A 22,980-nucleotide genomic window follows, 5' to 3' on the forward strand; every position below is an offset into this window, starting at 1 on the left:
GATCAATCATCGGTGATTTCGGGAGCTAAATGACTCTGCCACACTATCTAGTCAGTAAGGAGACAGTGCATAGAGCTATTGCTGAATAGAATGGGAGTACAATGGAATTGCCAAATGTCCAATCTTAGTTAGCTACACAGACAGACTAATAAGAATAATCTAGTAATACCACATGGAGTCATATTCGAGGCAGGATAAGAATTTATATCCAGTCTACAAGAAGATCAAAGACGATTTAGAAAAAATCGAATGAGGAACGCTAGGAAAAAATAGGTACTCTTTATTAAAATTTAAACTTACTGGGGCCAGCAAAGGAGCCCTCGCCTGCCCGATCCTGGCCTGCATCCTCCTGAACAGCACCCTCCTCCTGTGTCCTCTTGCCCTTGGGGGGAGCTGATGTACAACATGAAAGAAAGAAAGACCAGAAAACATGGATGAGATTTGTCAACCAAATCAAACATTTCAAAAGAACAATAACAAAATATTTTGGAGAAATAGCAAATAGATAGACAACTATTCCACGGGATCTATCTCATGTGGTATACTACGTTATTCGTATTGCCTGATTTGCGGACCGTTGACTTAGAAAGTTCCTATGTAACTCAATAAACAGACTACTAAAGAGGTTTGCCTAGGCCTGGCAGGCAGCAGTCCGCAGCATGCGAAGTGACAGACAAAGTCTATCCTGCTTGCAGATCAGTGAATACTCAAACTATCAATCCACCGACCACCGCCACTATTTCTTCTTATAGCCATGTGTCTAAAGGAAGGACTGGACTTCAGTCTGTTGGGGCTGATTTAGAAGTCCCTTGCGGCTCATTTTCCTCCATTGTTGCATGACTTTTGTGACGCAGCGGCAGAACAAAAGACTCGCCATGGTGTTGGTGCGGCGTATATATGCATCACGTTGTAAAGCCCTGCGCCATCAGGGGGCGTTCCGGCGCAAGGGAGGGCGTACCTGCGCAGGAACGAATCCTAAAAGTGGCTGAGGGAAATCTACAAGATGTCAATCAGTCACTTTTAGGACAATGATGCATGACTCAAACCCTGCGCGCTTGAAGCCGACGTACGGCTTGATGCAGCATTGGGGAGATAGGGTACCCCAGAGCATTGCTGGAGCTGCGCCATCGTTGGCAAGCAACTCCAGCAATGCGCCGCCTTTACGGCACAGATGCGTAAGGCTTCTGTGACATTTTGGGCCAATGGGTGGTGGTGGCATGGCACACAATTACTGCCGCACTCCTGCTACTTTGCAGGGATGCGCCGGTAATTGAAAATATGACCCTTAGTGTCTAGCATTACGCAGTTCTTATCTTTACACTACACTCATACATAATTTCTCAGGCCAATGAAATGAACACAAAATACAAAACAAATAAGCATAGTAGCAAGCAAGGCTACTGAGAAGGAGAGCAGTGCACCTGAAATGCATAGAAGATTTTGAAATATAATTTACCTACAATGTAATCGGCAGCATTATTGCTCTTGGTAAAGAACAAAGATTTGCAAATGACAGAGCCGGATAAAACAGAGTAGTGATGAATAGCTACTACTACTCACCAAGCCCGGGGACCTCTACGCCGAGCGCGTCCAGCAAGTCCCGCTCCCGGTCCATGACATCTGTCCAGCGGTGGGTGGCCTGGTTATATGTGCGCCGGACCCCAGAGAGCTGAAACATGGCCCGGCACACCTTCTCCCACCGCTTCCGGCGCTCCCGGATGCCATAGCCGGTTGCGATCTTGCCACCTCCCAGGATCGTCTTGGGGAGGCGGCGCTGGACGTGGAAGATGAGTGTGGCCACCTCCTCCGATCTAAAGATCTCCCGTGGCACCACTTGCTCCCCCCTCAAACGCCCGCACGGGAGCCGGTCACGGGGTGCGGGACCCTTCCCCTTCTCAGGGTGCTTCCCGGCTCCCTTTACCATGGTCTGGGCAGAAATAAAGTTAAATGATAAAGATGAAATAGAATAGTGAAGAAGAAAAGAAAAGAGTTTAAAAAAGTAGTTTAAAAGTAACTAAAAGCAGCAGAAAACACAAAAATATAGAGCTAGAAAAATAGAGGGATAGATTAATAAGTAAAATAGATCAAATAAACTTCAAACAAGCAAAGGATGGCAGAGATTCAGAGAGGATACAGAAAGCATGCCCAGAACCATAGCAATGAATGAGAAACAAGATGGCCGCGCCCGTTCCCGACCGCGTGGGTAAGTTTGCGCGAGATTTTCCTCGCGAGCACGCGCGTAATTGTACTAGCGAGCAGCACACTTTGCGAGATTACACATAGCGGCCGGAAACGGAATTACGTCACGCAAACAAGATGGCCGCGCCCGTGTACGACCGCTAGGGTAACTTGGCAAACGTATAGCTACAAGCGCCTCGCGAACACGCACAAAATCACGCAAACATACACGTCGCAAAAAAAAAATTAGTGTATTCGCAAGCATTCGCGGCTTCCGAAATCGATCTCGCACGGATTCGCGCCCCAAAAAACGCGCGAAATTGCAGAAAAAACGATTTTTGCTAAACTGAAAGCAATGAGCAGGTGCAAAAGTTCAAACTTAACATTTGTAACATTCACTGTAGTGCTTCCTGAGGGGCCCCTCCAGAGTTTGCAACTATTCTATGACCCTGCTATGACCCAAACAGCAGGCTCATAGAATAGCTACAAGTAGACCATAAAGGTCCTGTGAAAAAAAAATTCACTGCAACAGAAAGCAAATTACAGATAAGGAAGGAAGCAGGTGCCAGCCAGACTGGAACTTTCTAAATAACTGACACATTAATCAACCCCAAATTAATTCATGGCAGTTGAAGTAGGGGAGGTGTGCTTGCTTTTTTCACCCCCCATAAACTACAGTGATAAACAAACCTAATGGGTGGCAGTGAGGATGTACCAGAGGGTGGCATGGGTGTCCCAGAGGGTGCAGTGGTGAAACAGAGCGTGCTGTGAACCTGTGATGATAAACCAGACGTAGAAACAACATAGTCGCGGCCGTTGCGAGCCGAAAAGTAAGTTCGCAATTGCGAAATTGTCCCAAAATCGGCGCGAACGCGCGCCAACACAAAAAACGGGAAAATCCGTAAATCCGCGAGAGTTCGCGTATCTTCGCGGATTGCGAATCCGTAAATCCGCAAATTCGCGTACGCGAGATCCGCTAGATCCGCCCATGCTTACCCTTCACCCACATTACCTTCCCTACACTACACTGTAACAGACATTTAAGGATTGAACCTTTACCTAGTTCTAGTCCTGGATACAGAAGGAGGGTTTCTCTTGAACAATATAGTTCTACAACTCCATCAATAGACTCACACATTAAGAATGAATACTCACAAGGGTTCCTAAAAACCAGGCTGGAGCTATACCACCTTCCTCCCCATATCTACATACACCGTTCATCCCATATGTCATCCTCTAATCCAACAATGGCTAATACAAGCAACAAGGGACAAAGGAGCCCTAGATACTATCTGTATAATTATAGCACCTCTTGCTAGCGTTAGATAGAGGGAACTGACACTTTCAGGCCAAGACACCGACCAGAGACGCTGAAGCTCCTGTATGCAGACCCTGCAGCTGACAGCAGTCTAAACATGCGGGGTGTCCAGCTCGAGACCACGGTGAGGTCCCACACTCTCCTGCTGCAGGTAATGAGGTTGGACTAAACCTTGAGGATTCTTGACTTCACACCTACTCAAATGCTAGGTACACTCAGGTACAGCTAGATTGGCACCGTAGGAGTAGGCGCACTTTTATCATGCATTTTATATTCATGTATTTATTCATGCTTATCGCAGGATGGTAGAACTGTACTTTCCTTTTATATTCATAGTACTGCTAATCAAATATCTCTGCTAATGGTTGCTGCAGCTCATATATTTTACACGAGAATAACAACTGTTCAATAAATTCTTATTGAAATGCTCAGACAGTTTATTCTGTGTGTCTCTCATATAAACTAAGTGAGCATGAATGAGTGAAAAGTAGTACATTGTTTTCACGATCCTGAAGGATCAGGGTTGACAATTTTTACCGTTGCCAGAAACTATTCTCTCCCTGATAAGAGGGGACACTAGTGGCACTGTGAGCCAACTAAATGCAAATAGGCTAATATTTCTTGGTAGGGGGGTACGGAACCAGTCTGCCACCAATTCCGCAGTTTGTTATCCAAACACATAGGTCCTGCATGGGTACTATAGGAACTACACAATATCATACACTCATCCAATCACTCAGGCATTCCCCGTGCACTCATAGAATCACCTAGGCAGTAGACACGAACTCTTGGAATCACTGAGAAAACTACTCTTGCACTCAACCATTCACACAGGCATTACTCATGGGATCACTGACAGAATATAGAATACAAGAATATTGACTTACCAGAATATCGAGGTAAAAATATAGAATGACAGAATATCGACTCCTTATCTAAAAACAGGTAAGTGCAAAAATATTGAATACAAAATATCGATGTTAAAAATATAGAATGCCAAAATATTGAATTTTTTAAATGTCTTAAAATTAATATAACATAAATTAAATTATAAATATAATGAAGTAAAACATACTCAAAATTACTTTAAAGAGGTCACAATAATAAATAAAACATGTAATCTAAAAAAATAAACACATTGTAATTTTTATAATATATATATAATAATTTAATGATGTTAAAAAGTAATTATTATTGAAAATTTGAAAACGTTAAAAACGTATTTTAAAAAAGAATTACATATATATAAATAAACCTATAATACAAATATAAAAATAAATGATAAATAATAAGTTAAAACATTAAAAATATATTTTTAATTAATATTTTACAGTGCATTAAATATAACAATAGTGAAAACATTGCATAACGGCAGGGACAAAATTACTGTTCGCACTCCAGTGAGTGCAACAGTAGGGAAAGGGTTGGATAGCGGAAGGGTAAAAATTACTATTCCCACTCCAGTGAGTGCAACAGTAGGGAAAGCATTGGATAGTGTAGGGGTAAAAATTACTATTCCCACTCAATAGAGTGCAACAGTAGGGAAAGGGTTGGATAGCGTAGACATACAAATGACTATTCCCACTCCAATGAGTGCAACAGTAAGGAAAGCATTGGATAGTGGGAGGGTAACAATTACTATTCCCACTCCAGAGAGTGCAACAGTAAGGAAAGCATTGGATAGTTTAGAGGTGAAAATTACTATTCCCACTCCAGTGAGTGCAACAGTAGGGAAAGTGTTGGCTAGCGTAGGGGTAAAAATTACTATTCCCACTCCAGAGAGTGCAACAGTAGGGAAAGCGTTGGACAGCGTAGGGGTAAAAATTACTATTCCCACTCCAGAGAGTGCAACAGTAGGGAAAGCGTTGGATAGCGTAGGGGTAAAAATTACTATTCCCACTCCCGAGAGTGCAACAGTAGGGAAAGCGTTGGATATCGTAGACATAAAATTTACTATTCCCACTCCAGTTAGTGCAACAGTAGGGAAAGCATTGGATAGCGGGAGTGTAAAAATTACTATTCCCACTTCAGAGAGTACATCAGTAGGAAAAGCGTTTGATAATGTAGAGGTAAAAATTACTATTCCCACTCCAGTGAGTTCAATAGTAGGGAAAGCGTTGGATAGCGGGAGGGTAAAAATTACTATTCCCACTCCAGTGAGTGTAACAGTAGGGAAAGCGTTGGATAGCGTAGACATAAAATTGACTATTCCCACTCCAAAGACTGCAACAGTAGGGAAAGCGTTGGATAGCGTAGCGGTAAAAATTACTATTCCCACTCCAGTGAGTGCAACAGTAGGGAAAGCGTTTGATAGCATAGGGGTAAAAATTACTATTCCCACTCCAGAGATTGCAACAGTAGGGAAAGCAAAATACTTCATATATGAATACATTTTTTTTAATATTAATACCAATTACAAATTAATTAAAAAGTAATTAACAATTTTATATAATATAATAGAAAATACAAATAACAATTAATTATTAAAAAAAAATGTATTACCTTTTAATACAAATTATTTACCAATTAACAATTAAAAATGAGAGGCAAGATGGCGTCCGTGGCGTGGGCTGTGTAAGCAGCCTCTCACTCTCCTCCTGGACTGATCCGCGTTAAGAATACGATGGTGAACGATGGTGTAAACGTTCACGAAAGCGGAAAAGGGGCGGCTGCACAACACTTTTCAGCCCGGCTCAAATTGTTCTATTTATTATGTACGCCGAAGCAATAACGGCTGTGCGGGGGTTAAGAGCGAGAGCACGAGCGGAGCTGCCGGAGGGGCCGTGCTTGGACGGAGCTGCTGAAAGATCACCCGGCATCACAGCTGATGCAGAGACCTACCTGGAGCCTTTTTGCTGGGGTTGAGAGCTCGACTGCTGTACAGAATCCGGCCCATCTGAAGGGCTGTGGCTGCGTATGGAGCTCCGTGCACTCGGCCGATCCCAGGGTGTGTTTGGCGGCCGCTGAGCACGGGACAGGTGTGGTCCGTTGAGCCCCGGGCTGCCGAGGACTCCTGCGTGAGGGGCGTTCCTGGAGAACAACAATTGAATGACTGCCTGATTGGATCTGTCAGGAAACAGAACGAGAGTGAGCTGAGGAGCCCTGGGGGTTAAGCGAAGTACGGAGGTACCGAACTATAGTGACCTTTTTCCGTGTGGTTGTTTTGAAAGAACTTAAATGCACTTAAACGCACTTTTAAGCTGTATTTTCAGAAAAGGCAAATAAATGTTAAACAGAGCAATAAGAAACAGCACTAATATTGGATACAGCAAACCAATAAACCAATAAATAGATTGCTCATAACTTTAACTACAATTACAGTACTTGAAGCTTTATACGAATGCCGAGCGATCTAATTTCATTCTGGCGCAGGGCGCCACTTTGGAGATCCCCTCTGCTGTTGTTATTAGGTGGACTTCAGAGCCGAGTAGCTCGGGGGCGAGGAGGCAAGTCCCTTAAAAACAAGAAAATGCAGGCGAAGACAGTTGAGCAAGGAGATGAGCTCACAGTAAAGAAAGCAATGAAAGTGACTACGCGTGGTGCTAAAAATAAGGAGCTAAGAACTGAAGCGAACAAGGAAACCATTGGGGATATAGTGGAAAGACTCACTGAAAGACCCACTAAGGCAATTGAAATGACCAAGGACAATAATGTTGAATGTGAGAACAACGAGAGTACGGTTGAATCTGGCGGGGCCTTGACCATTCCAGATACGAATTTAGCAATCATTATGGGAGCTAAGTAAAAAAAAACTGAACAGAGAGGGAAGACGCCAGTAATCACTCGCTCCCTGAAAAAAGGAGCACAAAATCTTACACTCCCTGCTATGTTTGAAAGGCAAAGTGCTCGCCATAACGATACCTTGGTAGAGACAGTAATAGCTACCTCAGCGCTAGAGAATACTACAAATCCTGGAACAAATCCTGAAACAACAGTCAGTTCCCCAACACAGACTGAAGAAACAATTGGTGAACTAACAATTACATCTGATATTGTTCTGAATAACGGACAATCACAAGTGATTGTGGAAGCGACGGTGGAAGATGTCAATAACCTGGAGTCAAATACTCTATCAGATGTGGCCTGTGCCGCTATTCATCACAACCAGAAAGAAAAAGAGCTTGAGTCACAAGGAACTTTGTCGGTACCAGAATCAGGGGAAAATTTCTACTCCCTCTCCGACAAGTCATCAGACGAGGAGTGGGAGGACGATATTAGTGGAATTAGCAGTGCTGACGAGCTCTCCGGAGATAGTAAGAACTCGCCTGATCTCAGTATTTCAACTGTAAAGAAAAGAACTAAGAAGAAGAAAGAAAGACAATATATGCCAGGTGGATCTCAAATAACCGGCTTGGTAACCACGGAGTTAAGTGAGGTGACGCAGAGTCTGAACGTGACAACGAACTCCGAACTAAATCCTCCAGAGACTACGGCCCCACAGGAAATTACTCTTGTAACGATTTATGAGACAATAATGAACCACAGAGCTGAGAGTAAAACAGAAATAACACGCGTGCAGGCTACCTGCAGCAAAGTGAAGAACGCAGTACGACGGGCGATTAAACTGGGAACAGAAACTGCAGACCGAGTCACAGAAACACGTATATCTGTACTTGAGGACTATGCAGTAGCCCAGAAAGAGGAAGTGGAAAGTATTAAGGCACAGCGTGACGACCTCGCCAATAAGTTGAGCGAACTTGAAAACCATACCCGTAGAAACAACCTACGCTTTTTAGGTAGCCCGGAGGGCTCAGAAGGAACGAATCCGCGTAAATTTATTGCAGAATTATTGAAGGAAGCCTTCCCGGAGCTAACAACGTGGGAATGGACACGAGAAATACAGAGGGCGCATAGATTCCCTTTCAACGTGCGGAAATCTAGCCAAGGTCAAGAGACTCTCCCAAGAGCAATTTTGGTTTGCTTCCATAATTTTTTGGCCCGAGAAGATATCTTCGATCTGCGAGACCTGATAAAAGGGCCAAAGCCAAAGGATGTAGTTTCTTTGTCAGACCAGACTTTTGTCAGGCTACATTATCTAGGAGATGGCACTTAAGACAGCTAATCCCAGATTTCCAAAAAAAAGGCGCTGTGATATATCTTCAAAACCCGGCTAAACTTAAAGTAATGTTTAAAGGACAGACTAAGTTCTTTCAGTCGGAAATCCAGGGACCACTGACCATATTAGGCGAATAATATCTTTGTTTGATTGGGCTCAGGGGACTGGATCTCCGGTTGGGGTGGCCCTGCTGGACGCTGAAAAAACGTTCGACAGGGTCACGTGGACCTTTCTGTGGTCAGTGATGGAGAAGATGGGAATTCCTAAAAACTTTATTAAAGCTATAAGATCACTTTATACTCATCCGACTGCGGTAATTCGGATTTCGGGCTCTTTGTCAGGCCCGGTGCGGATAGCAAGGGGGACGAGACAGGGGTGTCCCTGTTCCCCCCTGCTATTCGCCCTATATATTGACCCCTTTATAAGAAAGTTGGAAAATAACCCTGTAGTTAAACCAGTATTATTAAATGGCTGGGAAATAAAAGTCTGCGCCTATGCTGACGACATAGTTGTGGCCACGGCAGACCTCAATACAGCCTTTCCTAACATTATAAAACTAGCGGAGGAATTCGGTCTGGTCTCTGGATACAAATTAAATATCGACAAAACTCAGCTCATCCATTCTGTGGCGGGATATCCAGAGAACATGAAGATAGATAAGGAGGCTACATATCTTGGTATTAAAATTTCGGCTAATATTGAGGAAATTATTCCAATTAATTTAGAACCTGTAATAGCATCTTCAAACAAGATTTTAGAAAGGGTTAATAATTTGAGACTATCTCTACTAGGTCGTAGCAATTTGATAAAAATGCTTATTTTTCCAAAATTTTTATACATTTTCCGAGCCATACCTCTGTTAATTCCATCCGGCTACTTTGCACGGCTAGAGAGAATGAGCTCTCGTTTTTTATGGGGGTATCGTCGAGCTAGGAGAGCACTTAAAAGCTGTGAATTACCCCGAGAAAGAGGGGGATGGGCTGTGCCAAATTTTCAAATCTATCACTGGATGGCCATAATGCAATATATGGGTGTACTTCTATTACCAGAGGATCATTTGGAGGAATGCCTGATCCCTTCCATTTATGAAATGCTCTTGGGGACAGAGGCGAAACAATGTCTAAACAGGATCATAGAGCCCAGTTACTACAAAAAAACTAAGTTTAAGATATTCGATACAGCCTACTCTATCTGGCGAGCTGTTAAGAAGAAATGTTGTCTCAATATAAATTTAACAAAATATACACCCTTGCAGAAAAGCTCTTTTTTGCCGGCGATTTTTCAGGACGGGGTAATGCATAGGTGGAACGATTTAGGTGTTAATAAGCTAGGTGATCTATTTATAGAACAAGACTTTGTTTCATCTGAACATTTGAGAAACACTTATCATATACATCGTTCTGATTTTTTTAAATACCTCCAGATTCGAAGTTTCTGTTTACAAAAACTTTCTCAGTCATTAATATTTTTGGAGAAAATTGAAATTCTAGAAGCAATAGAACACCGACAAAGAATCGGATTTTTGTATCAATTAATTTTGGAAAAAAGAGAGGACGATTTAGAGGTGGTGGCGAGCAAATGGCAGCAGAAATTAAATATCCCCTTTATAAATTTAGAGAGAAGTTTAGCAATCGCTAGAAAGGTCTTAATGAATGGGTCATTAATCAGTCAGCATTATATGTCTATATTCGGATTGTATTATACACCGGGGAAGATAGCCAAATGGAGTGTCGGACGTGGGACGAGTTGTAATCGCTGTAACCTTTATGGAGCTGACGCTATTCACATGTTTTTTAATTGCCCAAGACTGGCAAAATTTATTGTCGACGTGGAGCACTTTCTCACTGCCGAATTGGGTATTTCAATTAAATTAACCCCATCTTTGGTTTTGTTCGGATGCGAAGAAAATGCTTCCAACCCAATCTCAGACTCAGTATCTGGGTTTGTGTTTATAAGTATGTCTGTTTTCCGTTTTTGTGTCACGTCCGGCTGGCTCGATGAAGAACCACCAAATATTATTCTGTGCCGAAATAAGCTTCTCTCTCTGTATTATCTTGAAACGGCATTGTATAAACTGAAAGCTATAAGAAGGAAGACACTTGGCTTTAAATTATGGTTACAAAATCCCTGACCCAGTCCTGAGGCGGATGCCGGGTGCTGGAGGAACGAAATACCTTTGCTAAACTCTTGTATTTTTAACTTTTGTGTGGTGTCACTGGACCTGTAATTATTGTGTTATTTTAAAAACTATTACCTGCCAAACAGCAATTCCTCATCTAGCACACAGCCGATGTAAACGCTGTCGCGCTATTCTCTTTGTTGAGCCGCCGCCATCAGACCAGGCGTGCTCACCGACCACGCCCACTATAGGCCACGCCCCCCCCACCCGCCTACTTAAACCCTGATTACTAGCGTTCGGCAGAAATCCCTGACCCAGTCCTGAGGCGGATGCCGGGTGCTGGAGGAACGAAATACCTTTGCTAAACTCTTGTATTTTTAACTTTTGTGTGGTCTCACTCGACCTGTAATTATTGTGTTATTTTAAAAACTATTACCTGCCAAACAGCAATTCCTCATCTAGCACACAGCCGATGTAAACGCTGTTGCGCTATTCTCTTTGTTGAGCGGCCGCCATCAGACCAGGCGTGCTCGCCGACCACGCCCACTATAGGCCACGCCCCCCCACCCGCCTACTTAAACACTGATTACTAGCGTTCGGCAGAAATCCCTGACCCAGTCCTGAGGCGGATGCCGGGTGCTGGAGGAACGAAATACCTTTGCTAAACTCTTGTATTTTTAACTTTTGTGTGGTCTCACTCGACCTGTAATTATTGTGTTATTTTAAAAACTATTACCTGCCAAACAGCAATTCCTCATCTAGCACACAGCCGATGTAAACGCTGTTGCGCTATTCTCTTTGTTGAGCGGCCGCCATCAGACCAGGCGTGCTCGCCGACCACGCCCACTATAGGCCACGCCCCCCCACCCGCCTACTTAAACACTGATTACTAGCGTTCGGCAGAAATCCCTGACCCAGTCCTGAGGCAGATGCCGGGTGCTGGAGGAACAAAATACCTTTGCTAAACTCCTGTATTTTTAACTTTTGTGTGGTGTCACTCGACCTGTAATTATTGTGTTATTTTAAAAACTATTACCTGCCAAACAGCAATTCCTCATCTAGCACACAGCCGATGTAAACGCTGTCACGCTATTCTCTTTGTTGAGCGGCCGCCATCAGACCAGGCGTGCTCGCCGCCCACGCCCACTATAGGCCACACCCCCCCACGCTAGAAATGTGCATGCACAAGAAGCGCAGCGGACGAGCGCAGCGGGAGCGCCGTTTGCGCGCCGAAGGCGCGCCAAAGGCAAGCCCGTCTGCGCCCGTCTGCGCCAAGACCGCGACAGGCGCAGGAAACTCTGCCCAAACCTTACCATGCATCAGGTACCTTCCTAGCAACCTTCACCTATTACGGGGTACCAACTATTGCTCCTGCAAACTCGACTTATTTAACCTCTCTGGCTCGTTCAGCTGCAAGCATTGCCGCTGGCCCTCCACCGAAAACCCAGCCCATGTACTCACTCCCCTATCCCCTCCCAGTGGCTCCCCGCCGCCCTTTAAAGGTGGCCTGATCAATGCCCGCTCTATGTGTAAGCATAGCCAAGACATACACGACCTCATCCTTGACTCTGACCTTGACTGTCTCATGATAACTGAAACCTGGCTAACGGAAGACAGCAATCCGGATATAGCCATTGCCCTCCCCCAAGGTTTTTCCCTCTTCAGACAAGACAGACTGAAAGGGAGAGGCGGAGGAGTTGCCATTATACTGAAAAATACTTTTACTTGTCACACGTTCAATTTAGACCCCCTAAAAGACACAGAAGGCCTAGGCTTCTCTATTAAAATCAGCGAATCCTCCTCCTTCTCAGGGAGTCTGATCTACCGCCCACCTGGTAATGCTTCCAAGTTCCTAGACTCATTGTGCGACTCTCTGGGTCACTTTTTACTCAGATATCCACATTTCACCCTTCTCGGGGATCTCAACCTTCACCTTGAATCCAAATCTGACTCTCAAACCAACAACTTTCTTCAGACCCTCGAAATATTCAACCTCCAGCAAAGTATCCTACTGCCTACTCATTCGCTAGGTCATACCCTCGACGGCGTCTGTACCAATTTCCCCTCCCTAACCACCCTACCTCCTGTGCCCCAAATATGGACAGATCATAGCTTGATCCCGTTCCATATCAAAAACGTACGTCCACTAACCTTCAGTAAAACGAACCCTCACCGTGACAACCCCGTCAACTGGAAAAAGGTTCAAGAAAATCTTACTCTTAACCCCATCCTCCAATCGCAGTCCCCCACTCTATCTGGTAACACCGAACTGGACGTTAACCTTTTTCATAACTGGATTTCACAAGAAATCAGAACTCGGAACCCCTCCAAACGCCCCTGCACAACTCATAAACAAACTAAAAACAACTCCCCTTGGTTCACCCCTGATCTCGCTACTTCTCATCTACTGTGCAGAAAAGCAGAACGAAAATGGCGCAGAACATATGACAATAACGATCGTCTCTTTTACATCCAACAAAGGAAAAATTACCTCACCAACATTAAATCTGCCAAAAAAAAATTCTACGTCAACGCCATCAAGGAGTCCAGTCAAAAACAAAAAACATTGTTCTCAATAGTAAAATCGTTCACCCAGCCCAAAGCACTGCAACCCGAAATCCCCCCATCCCAAGACCTTTGCGACAAAATATCAGACTACTTTGAGGACAAAATTGTCTCCATCCAAAGAAATTTCCCCCTTTCACAAACAACTCCTGTTGTTCCTATCCCCTCTCAACTGGATTCCCTAGCAGGTAGCCTTAAGAACTTTTCCCCTGTCACCCTGGCTCAAACCAGAGAAGTTATCCTGGCGTGCAAGTCTGGCTCTCCGTCTGACCCCTGTCCTCCCAAAATCCTCCACCAACTCATCGACGTGGTGAACCCTATCATCAACGCTATAGTCAACTCGTCGCTTCGCACCGGATCTGTCCCCCGCCTGTGGAAAAAGGGTACAGTCAAACCCCTCATGAAAAAGATCAACAAATCCCCGTCGGACCTGACCAACCTTCGGCCGATTTCACTTCTCCCGGCTCTGGGAAAAATAACCGAACAGATGGTATACAGAGAACTCAAATGTTATCTGGAAACTCATAATATACTCCATCCACAACAATCTGGTTTTCGCCCCAATCATTCAACTGAAACAGCTCTGATGGAACTGTCAGACACAATCAAGACGTTACAAGATCAGAGGAAGAACGCAATTCTCATTCTTCTCGACCTCACTGCGGCGTTCGATACCATCTCCCACTCCATCCTAATCAGCAGATTAATGAACATAGGAATTTCAGAAACCGCCCTCTCCTGGATAAAATCATTTCTTACCGACAGGTCCCAAACTGTCGCCCTTGGCCCCTTCCACTCCGAAGAAAAGAAGGTTTCCTCCGGGGTTCCTCAGGGGTCCATATTAAGTCCCCTTCTTTTTAATATCTACCTTACTCCACTCATTTCCCTGATTGAATCATTCGGCATACCGGTAACATCGTATGCCGATGATACACAACTCATTGTACCCCTAGAGGATAATTCAACCAATGCTGAGCTCAACCTCAAAAATTGCTTGACTGCAGTCTTCCAATGGATGGACACTAACCATCTCAAATGTAACTCCAACAAAACGGAGATCCTCCCTATCGGAAAGAACACCTCCTTCTGCCCAGCCCTCTGGTGGCCGTATGACTCAGCTGCACCTCCCCAGACTGTAACAACAGCTAGGAATCTCGGCGTCCTATTCGACTCAGATCTATCATTCGACCAACATGCTAGGACTGTAGCTGGTCGATGTTTTGGAATAATAAAATCGCAAACAAAAAAATTCGACTTTCTTCCACTTGACGCCAGAAAAACAGTAACAGTAGCCCTCATTATCTCACGCTTAGATTACTGTAACGGTCTCCTTGCGGGGGCGAAAAAGACCACTCTGACCAAGCTTCAAAGTGTTCTTCACACGGCCGCACGACTGGTCCTAAAGCTGCCCCAAAAATCATCTATCTCCGCAGCTCTAAGATCCTTGCATTGGCTCCCCCTCCATAAAAGAATACTTTTTAAAATAGTGATTGTTGCCTTTCGAGCCTTTAACAAATCTGGTCCAAAATATCTCATCAGGCGCTTCCCCCACTACAACCCTAGTCGACCCCTCCATTCGTCCCAGGACAACCTCATCCTCCCCTCTAGGTACAACTTGAAGACTAAGGGTGGTAAAACCCTAAGCTTCCTGGCCACCAAAGCCTGGAACAACTTGCCCAAAAATCTGAGACAACAAACTCTTGAAAAACCTTTCAGAAAACTTCTAAAGACTTGGATCTTTAACCTTCCCGATAACTACACTAAAGCAGCCATCTAAACTCGTACTGCTACTATGACTGGTCCACCAGGAATTTCAGCGCCAAGATGCTCCTTCCGGAGCGAACGCTGCGCTTTATAAATACCCCCACCAATAACCAATCTTACTAATTGGATTGAAAAGTGAGAAATTATGGAAGTGAATCATATTATTATTTCTGCCTTTGACTCGATGTATATAGGTGTTTATCTTTTTGTTCTTTTTGCTCTTTTTGTTCTTTTCTTTCCTGCTGTTGCCTAATAAAACTCTTTAAAAAAAAAAAAAAATTATTAAAAATGAATTAAAAATTACAACAAAAAACCAATAAATAAATTAAAATATTTAATTAATTACAATTAATTTACTTCCCACCCTAATCCCCTATAAACACACAACCCGCAACAGAAAATAAATTAATAACATTAACATAATTATCAATTAATCAATTAAATAAAAGTAATTACCAATTATATTTTAATTAATTACCAATTAAAGATTTAAATAACATTTAATTCAAAATAAATACCAATCAATAAATTAAAAAAATAAATTATTTATAATTAAATGACTTCCCACCCTATTCCCCTATAAACCCACAACCCGCTACAGAAAATAAATTAATAAAAGTAACATAATTATCAATTAATCAATTAATTGAAATTAATGACCAATTTTATTTTAATTACCAATTAAAACTTTAAATAAAAATTAATTCAAAATAAATACCAATCAATAAATTAACATATTTAATTAATTATAATTAAATTACTTCCCACCCTAATCCCCTATAAACACACAACCCGCAACAGAAAATAAATTAATAAAATTAACATAATTATCGCCTCTGAGTGGAGAACATGGCGGCCGCTGGTTAGGGCGGTCCGCGCATTGGAGACAGACCTCTCCCTTGCCCGTGAAGCGGCGGTTATGCGAGTGACCGGGCGCCGCTCATTTCTTTACCGGCAATAGACGTGAAGAACGCTAAGGTTCCTGTGCGGCTTGGAGGTCATAGGTCGGCTGGGTAACACGATTCAGTGCTCGATTCTCGGCACTGGCTTCGTCAGCACGACCTAATCGGCCCCATTTTACTTAGGGAGGCTGCGGTGTGCGGAGCGCTGCCGGCTGGTCGGATGTGCGTGATCCCAGCCTCAGCCTTGTCACCCCCCCTCCTCCCGCGGTGGTCTGAAGCAGCCGTGGAGCTTCGGCGCGGCCGCATTGCGGCAGCCCGCGGTCCCCTTAGAGGCTGTCTTGGCAGAGCAGAGGAGCAAACGACCAGGAAGGCGGCAATTCATCCATTCTTTACAGAGCAGCCACCATTGGAGCTTGAAGGAAGCAGAGACGATAGCTCCATAGCATCACACGGAGCCACAGCTTCAGCAGCAGTTACTGTCAGTAAGGAGGGGGCACAAGGAGGGAAGGGGGGAAGGGTCATAAAACACGCTGCCCAATTTAATGCAACCCCTGATAAGAGAGCCAAAGGCAGAAGAAGGGGTAGAGGAGGGAGAGGGGGTAAAGGTATTTCTACTATCTCCTACATAAAAAAAAACAGTTGAAGGAAAAATAGTGCCCACTGGCAATCCACCAGACATATACCCAGTGACTATCTATGGGGCAGAGGCAGAGGGAGAAGCGAATGAAAGCATTGAGGAGGAACCTGCAGAGTTTTCTCAGGAAACTGCAACCAGAATAGGGGGGTCAAAATCCCCGCGCACACCGCTGTCTTTTCAAACCCTATCTATCAATAGTAGCAGTACAAGATCTAACACCCGGGTTAGGGGCAGCAGAAGAACTAAAAGGGGGTTTAAAAGCCCAGTACGGGTTACACCCTCGCTCCGTTCCTTTTTTAAGGTTCTTCCCCAGGTGCTGGACATCCATCAAAGTGTTGGGATGGCTAGCGGGTCAGGAGGAAACAGCTCGGAAAGTGTAAAAACCTCTAAAGGAGGTGAAGAGGACGGGGTGGGAGCCGCAGCCCAGGTGGCCCAATTAACTGAAGCAGGGGGTAGCGGAAGCCCAGATCCGGTCAGTGATACAGCTATAACACCGAGTGCTCGTTTCCTGGGAGAGTCTATTGGGGACGATCGCTTAGAGTTACTTCTATCAGCAATAAGGGAGGAGATTAAATGTGGGTTTACAGAATCTAAGAACAACCAGAATGACATTAGGGCAGCATGTGAGACCCTTGATCCAGATCCACACCAACCCGAAGACCACCCTCAGAGGCACCCTGATCTACCGACCCCCGGGACCACGCACACGATTCAGCGAGGACATCGCCGACTTCATCAGCCCGCACGCTCTCCCCTCCGCCGACTACATCCTCCTGGGGGACCTCAACTTCCACCTGGAGAACAACAACGACCGCAACACCATCAGCCTGCTCGACAACCTCGACAACCTCGGACTCAAGCAACTGGTGACCACCCCCACCCACCTCGCCGGACACACACTCGACGCCGTCTTCTCATCCAGCAAAGACGTCACCTTCAGCCACGCAACAGGACTCCACTGGACGGACCACAGCTGCGTCCACTTCACCTTCAGAAGAACGACGATCCACCACCACCAGCAACAGGTTGCTCGAAGAAGCTGGAACAAGATCACAGCCGACCAGCTCACTGCTTCCCTGAGCCAGCACCCTCCCGCCAACTCAGCGAACCCCAGCCAGGCCGCCGACAACCTCACGAAATGGATCAACGACTGCGCGGACGAACTCGCCCCTCTGAGAACCCCACCCAGCCGATCCTGCAGCAGAAAAACACCATGGTTCACCGACGAACTCAAGAGCTCCAAGAAGAACTGTCGAGCCCTCGAGAAAGCCTGGAGAAGGGAACCAACGACGGACAACATGAACACCCTCAAGCTCGCCACCCGGAAACACCACCAACTGATCCGCGCCACCAAGAAAAATGCATACAAGGACCGGCTGGACAACAACGCACACAACTGCAAGGAACTCTTCAACATCGTGAAAGAGCTATCCAACCCCAACGCCGGAAACAACGACATCACCCCGTCGCAAGAACTCTGCAACTCCCTCGCGTCCTACTTCCACAACAAGATCACGGACATACACAACAGCTTCAACAACCAACCAACGCAAGCCACAACCGCAACGACGCCACCCACCACCACCCTCCGCACCTGGACCCCGATCAGCACCGAAGACACCATCCGCACCATGAACTCCATCCACTCCGGATCTCCGACTGACCCCTGCCCTCACCACGTCTTCAACAAAGCCGACGCTGTCCTCGCACCCCACCTGCGGGACATCATCAACACCTCCTTCGACTCCGCCACCTTCCCTGAGAGCTGGAAGCACGCCGAACTCAGCGCTCTCCTCAAGAAACCCACAGCAGACCCCACCGACCTCAAGAACTACCGTCCCATCTCGCTCCTCCCGTTCCCGGCCAAAGTCATCGAGAAGACCGTCAACAAACAGCTGGCCGCCTTCCTCGAGACGAATGGATCCCTCGACCCCTCACAGTCCGGCTTCCGAGCAAACCACAGCACCGAGACCGCCCTCATCGCCGCCACCGACGACCTTCGAACCCTGATGGACAACGGAGAAACAGCGGCCCTCATCCTCCTGGACCTCTCCGCGGCTTTCGACACTGTCTGCCACCGCACCCTAATACAGCGCCTCAGCAACATCGGAATCCAGGAGAAGGCACTGGAATGGATCACCTCCTTCCTCAACGGAAGAACACAAAGAGTCCGCCTACCACCGTACAAATCAGAGGCCACCGAAGTCATCTGCGGCGTCCCTCAAGGATCCTCACTGAGCCCCACCCTCTTCAACGTCTACATGAGCCCCCTCGCGGCCATCGCACGCCAACACAACCTCAACATAATCTCCTACGCCGACGACACCCAGCTGATCCTCTCCCTGACCAACGACCCCGCCACCGCCAGAGCCAACCTGCACGAAGGGATGAGAGACGTGGCCGAATGGATGACGACCAGCCGCCTGAAACTGAACTCAGACAAGACGGAGGTCCTCATCCTGGGCTCCACGCCCTCCGCCTGGGACGACTCCTGGTGGCCCCCCGCACTGGGCACCGCACCCAAACCGACAGACCACGCACGCAACCTGGGCTTCATCCTGGACTCCTCCCTCTCCATGACCAGACAAGTCAACGCCGTCTCCTCGTCATGCTTCAACATCCTGCGCATGCTACGTAAGATCTTCCAGTGGATCCCCACCGAGACGAGGAAGACGGTCACCCAAGCCCTCGTCACCAGCCGTCTGGACTACGGCAACGCCCTCTACGCCGGAACCACTGCAAAACTCCAGAAGAGACTCCAGCGGATCCAGAACGCCTCGGCGAGACTCATCCTCGACATCCCCCGACGCAGCCACATCTCCGGACACCTGAGAGACCTGCACTGGCTCCCGGTCAACAAGAGAATCACCTTCCGACTCCTCACCCACGCACACAAAGCCCTACACGACCAAGGCCCGAGCTACCTCAACAACCGGATCAACTTCTACACTCCCAAGCGCCTCCTCAGATCAACCAACCACGCCCTCGCCGCCGTCCCCCGCATCCGAAGAGCGACAGCAGGAGGAAGATCCTTCTCCCACCTGGCCGCCAAGACCTGGAACTCACTTCCGACCAACCTGCGCCTGACCCAAGACCACCTCTCCTTCAGGAAGAAGCTCAAGACCTGGCTGTTCGAGCAGTAGCGGCACCCCCCCCCCCCCAGCGCCTTGAGACCCTACGGGTGAGTAGTGCGCTCTACAAATGACCTGATTGATTGATTGATTGAAAAAAAAGTGGACGGTCTTTTTGAGAGAACAGAAGGCCTGGAAAGTACAGTGGGGGAGTTAAAAGCTAACCTTGAGTCAGCAGAGAACAAGATCCAGTGTCTTAGGAGGAACGCTGACGCAATGGGGGAGAGAGTCGAGTCACTGGAGAATTATTCTAGGAGAAACAATCTAAGACTCCTGAAGGTCCCGGAAGGGAAAGAGGGAAGCGACATAAAAGCCTACGTTGTGTCCACTCTGAAGATCGCCTTGAACCTGGAAGAAACTACAGAAGATCTGGAAAAAGACATACAAAGGATCCATAGAGACCCCTTCCGCCTTAAACCTGGGAGAGAGAAACCTAGAAAAATTCTAGTGAACTTTTTAACCTACAGTCTCAAAGAAAAAATTCTGAATCTTGCAGTAAAAGCGAAATCACTAAAGGCACAAGACCTCTCCTTTGAAGTTCGATCAGACCTGTCCAAAACAACATTAGATAGACAGTGGGAACTAGGTCAGAGGATGGAGGGGTTTAGGGCCCTGGGTGCAACGGTGCAGATGCGGTTCCCCGCATTTTTTAGGGTGATGTTTAACAACAAAATGCATAATGTCCGTTCCCCCTCGAGGCAGATGAATTATTAGCCTCTATCAGGGACTATGGACGGGTAGACCCTAGATCCTAGATTCCAGATAATTTCCAGATAATTTCTTGGGGCTCCCAGCACTATTTCTGCGCTATCTTTTTGTTTTTTCTGCGACATTTACGAGGTAAAAACCCTCATGGTATAGATAGATGCTACAATCACCTTGTATACATTAAACCTAACTAGTGGGGATTCTCTTGGATCGGATCAAATAGTAGTTGTACCCTCTGTAAGTGTATTAAAAATTACACATACACATATATATGTATAGACAAAAAAAAAAAGGGAAAAAAGGAAGAAAAAAAAATGAGGGAGACATAAGGAAAATAATAATCATCTTAATAAGACATAAAAAATAAATAAATAAATAAAAAACAAGGAAAAACTAATCCAATAAAAAGTTTGGGTATTGAAATCATACTGTAAGAGAAGGGCTACTAAGCCCTGGCATCTACTGCCGGACCTTTTGCGTACACTTATATGTCAGCATGGCCTTTCCAGCTTTTAATGAGCTTATACTATCGGTAATCTACACAATCACTTTTGCACGCTAGACAAACAGGGCAGGGGTTGAGGGTCTGTCAGACGACGCAAATCAGGCTATTCATCCAGCCAGGGAAAGCAAGGGGTGGTTCTCCAAGGGAGGGGGGGGAAAGGGGGGAAAATAAAAAATAGTCCTCATATGTTCGTTCCTGTGCCATTTGACTTGAAACCCTGTTTTTTCAAAAGTATCGCACAGCTTTTTGAAACGAAGAGTTTCTTAGGCACTATTGGTGACCTAGTGAGAAGTTATAGGAAGAAGTCATGACTGGGTTACAATTTTTAACCTGGAATGTTAATGGCCTGCGTGTGAGGGGGAGGAGGCATAGAATTATACAATATCTGAGAGACGCCCCCGCACAGGTCATCATCATCCAGGAGACCCATTTACTTAAACCTGAGGTGAATGAAACGCTCAAAAAGCTTAAGTGGGTAGACATGTTTCTATGCACAGACCAAAAGACCAATACACTTGGGATCCTCATCATTTTTAAAAAACAAGCAAAAGCTCAGATTACAGACACTCAGGAAGATCTCAGTGGGAGATGGCTTATAGCCAAAATACTGTTAGGTGGTAGACCTTTTACCCTGTTAGGGTACTATGGTCCAAATATAGATGATCCCTTACACCTGAATAAAATCCAGAGCCACTTGATCACCTCTCAGGATCCGGTGATATGGGTAGGAGATTTCAACCTGGTTCTAAATCCATCCTTGGACAAGTTCCCTAACTCTAGAGCAGTGACTCATTCAAACTCTAGGCAGACTCTGTTAGCAATTATGACAACTTTAGGACTTGCGGATGTATGGAGGGAGAGAGCTGGTAACAGCTTTGGGGTTTCTTTCCGGAACCTCAAATACAATCACAAATCCAGAATAGATTATGCCCTTTTTACTACAGTCTCAAAGATTCTGTCAAGGACCTGCTTTATTTGCCATCGCACCTTTCAGACCATTCTGCTATCTGTTTTACTCTAACCCTTTCCCAGCAGTCAAGACATCCTTCTTGGTCGTTTGACCGGTCAATTTCTAGAAGAGGAAGAATCTAGCTTTCTCATCATGCAGACCACCTCGTTCTTGGAACTAAATTTAAACTCTGTGAAGAATGCAATAGTATGGGACACATTAAAAGCCTATCTAAGGGGATGTATAACTAACCGAGCCTCCTATAGAGCAAAAAAATATAGAGAAGTAATTGCAAACAAGAGTTAGCAACCATAGATCACAAAAGTGGTTCCATCGCTCCATCCAAGGTAGATCAAAAGAGGTGGGAGGAGTTAAAAATAGACCTAGAAAACTTACTTCAAAGCAGAGTGACTAAGAGGTGGGAAGCTAGCAAGCTTCAACACTTCGAATACGGAGAGGCTGCAGGCAAGGTGTTGGCCTGGAAAATTAAATCTGACCAAGCCAAAAAATACATCAGGGAAATAAAGGTGGGGGGGAAGCGACTGCTAGAACTTCAATCTCAGGAATCGGAAGTGCCTTCCATAAATTCTTCAGGGATATCTACAAGGAGGAGATTACTGAGGACATATTGGCCCAGGAGAATTGGTTAGACAAGATTGAATTACCCTCTTTTTCACCAGAACAAAGGGATAGCCTGGACCAAAAAATCTCAGAACTAGAAGTCTGTAATGCCATCAATCGACTAAAACGAGGGAAGGCGGCGGGACCAGACGGTTTACCAGCGGAGCTATATCGCGTTCTTGGCCCGCTATCATTCCAACCTTAAGGAGCCTCTTTAATGATATCTTTATGAAAGGCGCAGTCCCTCCTGAGTCGTGGAAGGAGGCGACCATAGTCCTAATACCTAAACCAGGAAGGGATCCGTCTGATTGTGGGTCATATCGACCAATCTCGCTCCTCAATGAAGACTATAAAATCTTTGCTGCAATTCTTTCAAAGCGGCTGGGGGGCGAGATCGGGTCGATAATACACGACGACCAGAAGGGATTCATACAAGGGCGTCAGCTGGCAGATCTTACTTATGATCTGATCGGCACAATTGACATCACCTCAACCTTCTCTCTCCCTCTGGGTGTCCTGACCTTAGA

The sequence above is a fragment of the Lissotriton helveticus genome, chromosome 2_1 (assembly GCF_964261635.1).
Source record: "Lissotriton helveticus chromosome 2_1, aLisHel1.1, whole genome shotgun sequence".
Classification (NCBI taxonomy): domain Eukaryota; kingdom Metazoa; phylum Chordata; class Amphibia; order Caudata; family Salamandridae; genus Lissotriton; species Lissotriton helveticus.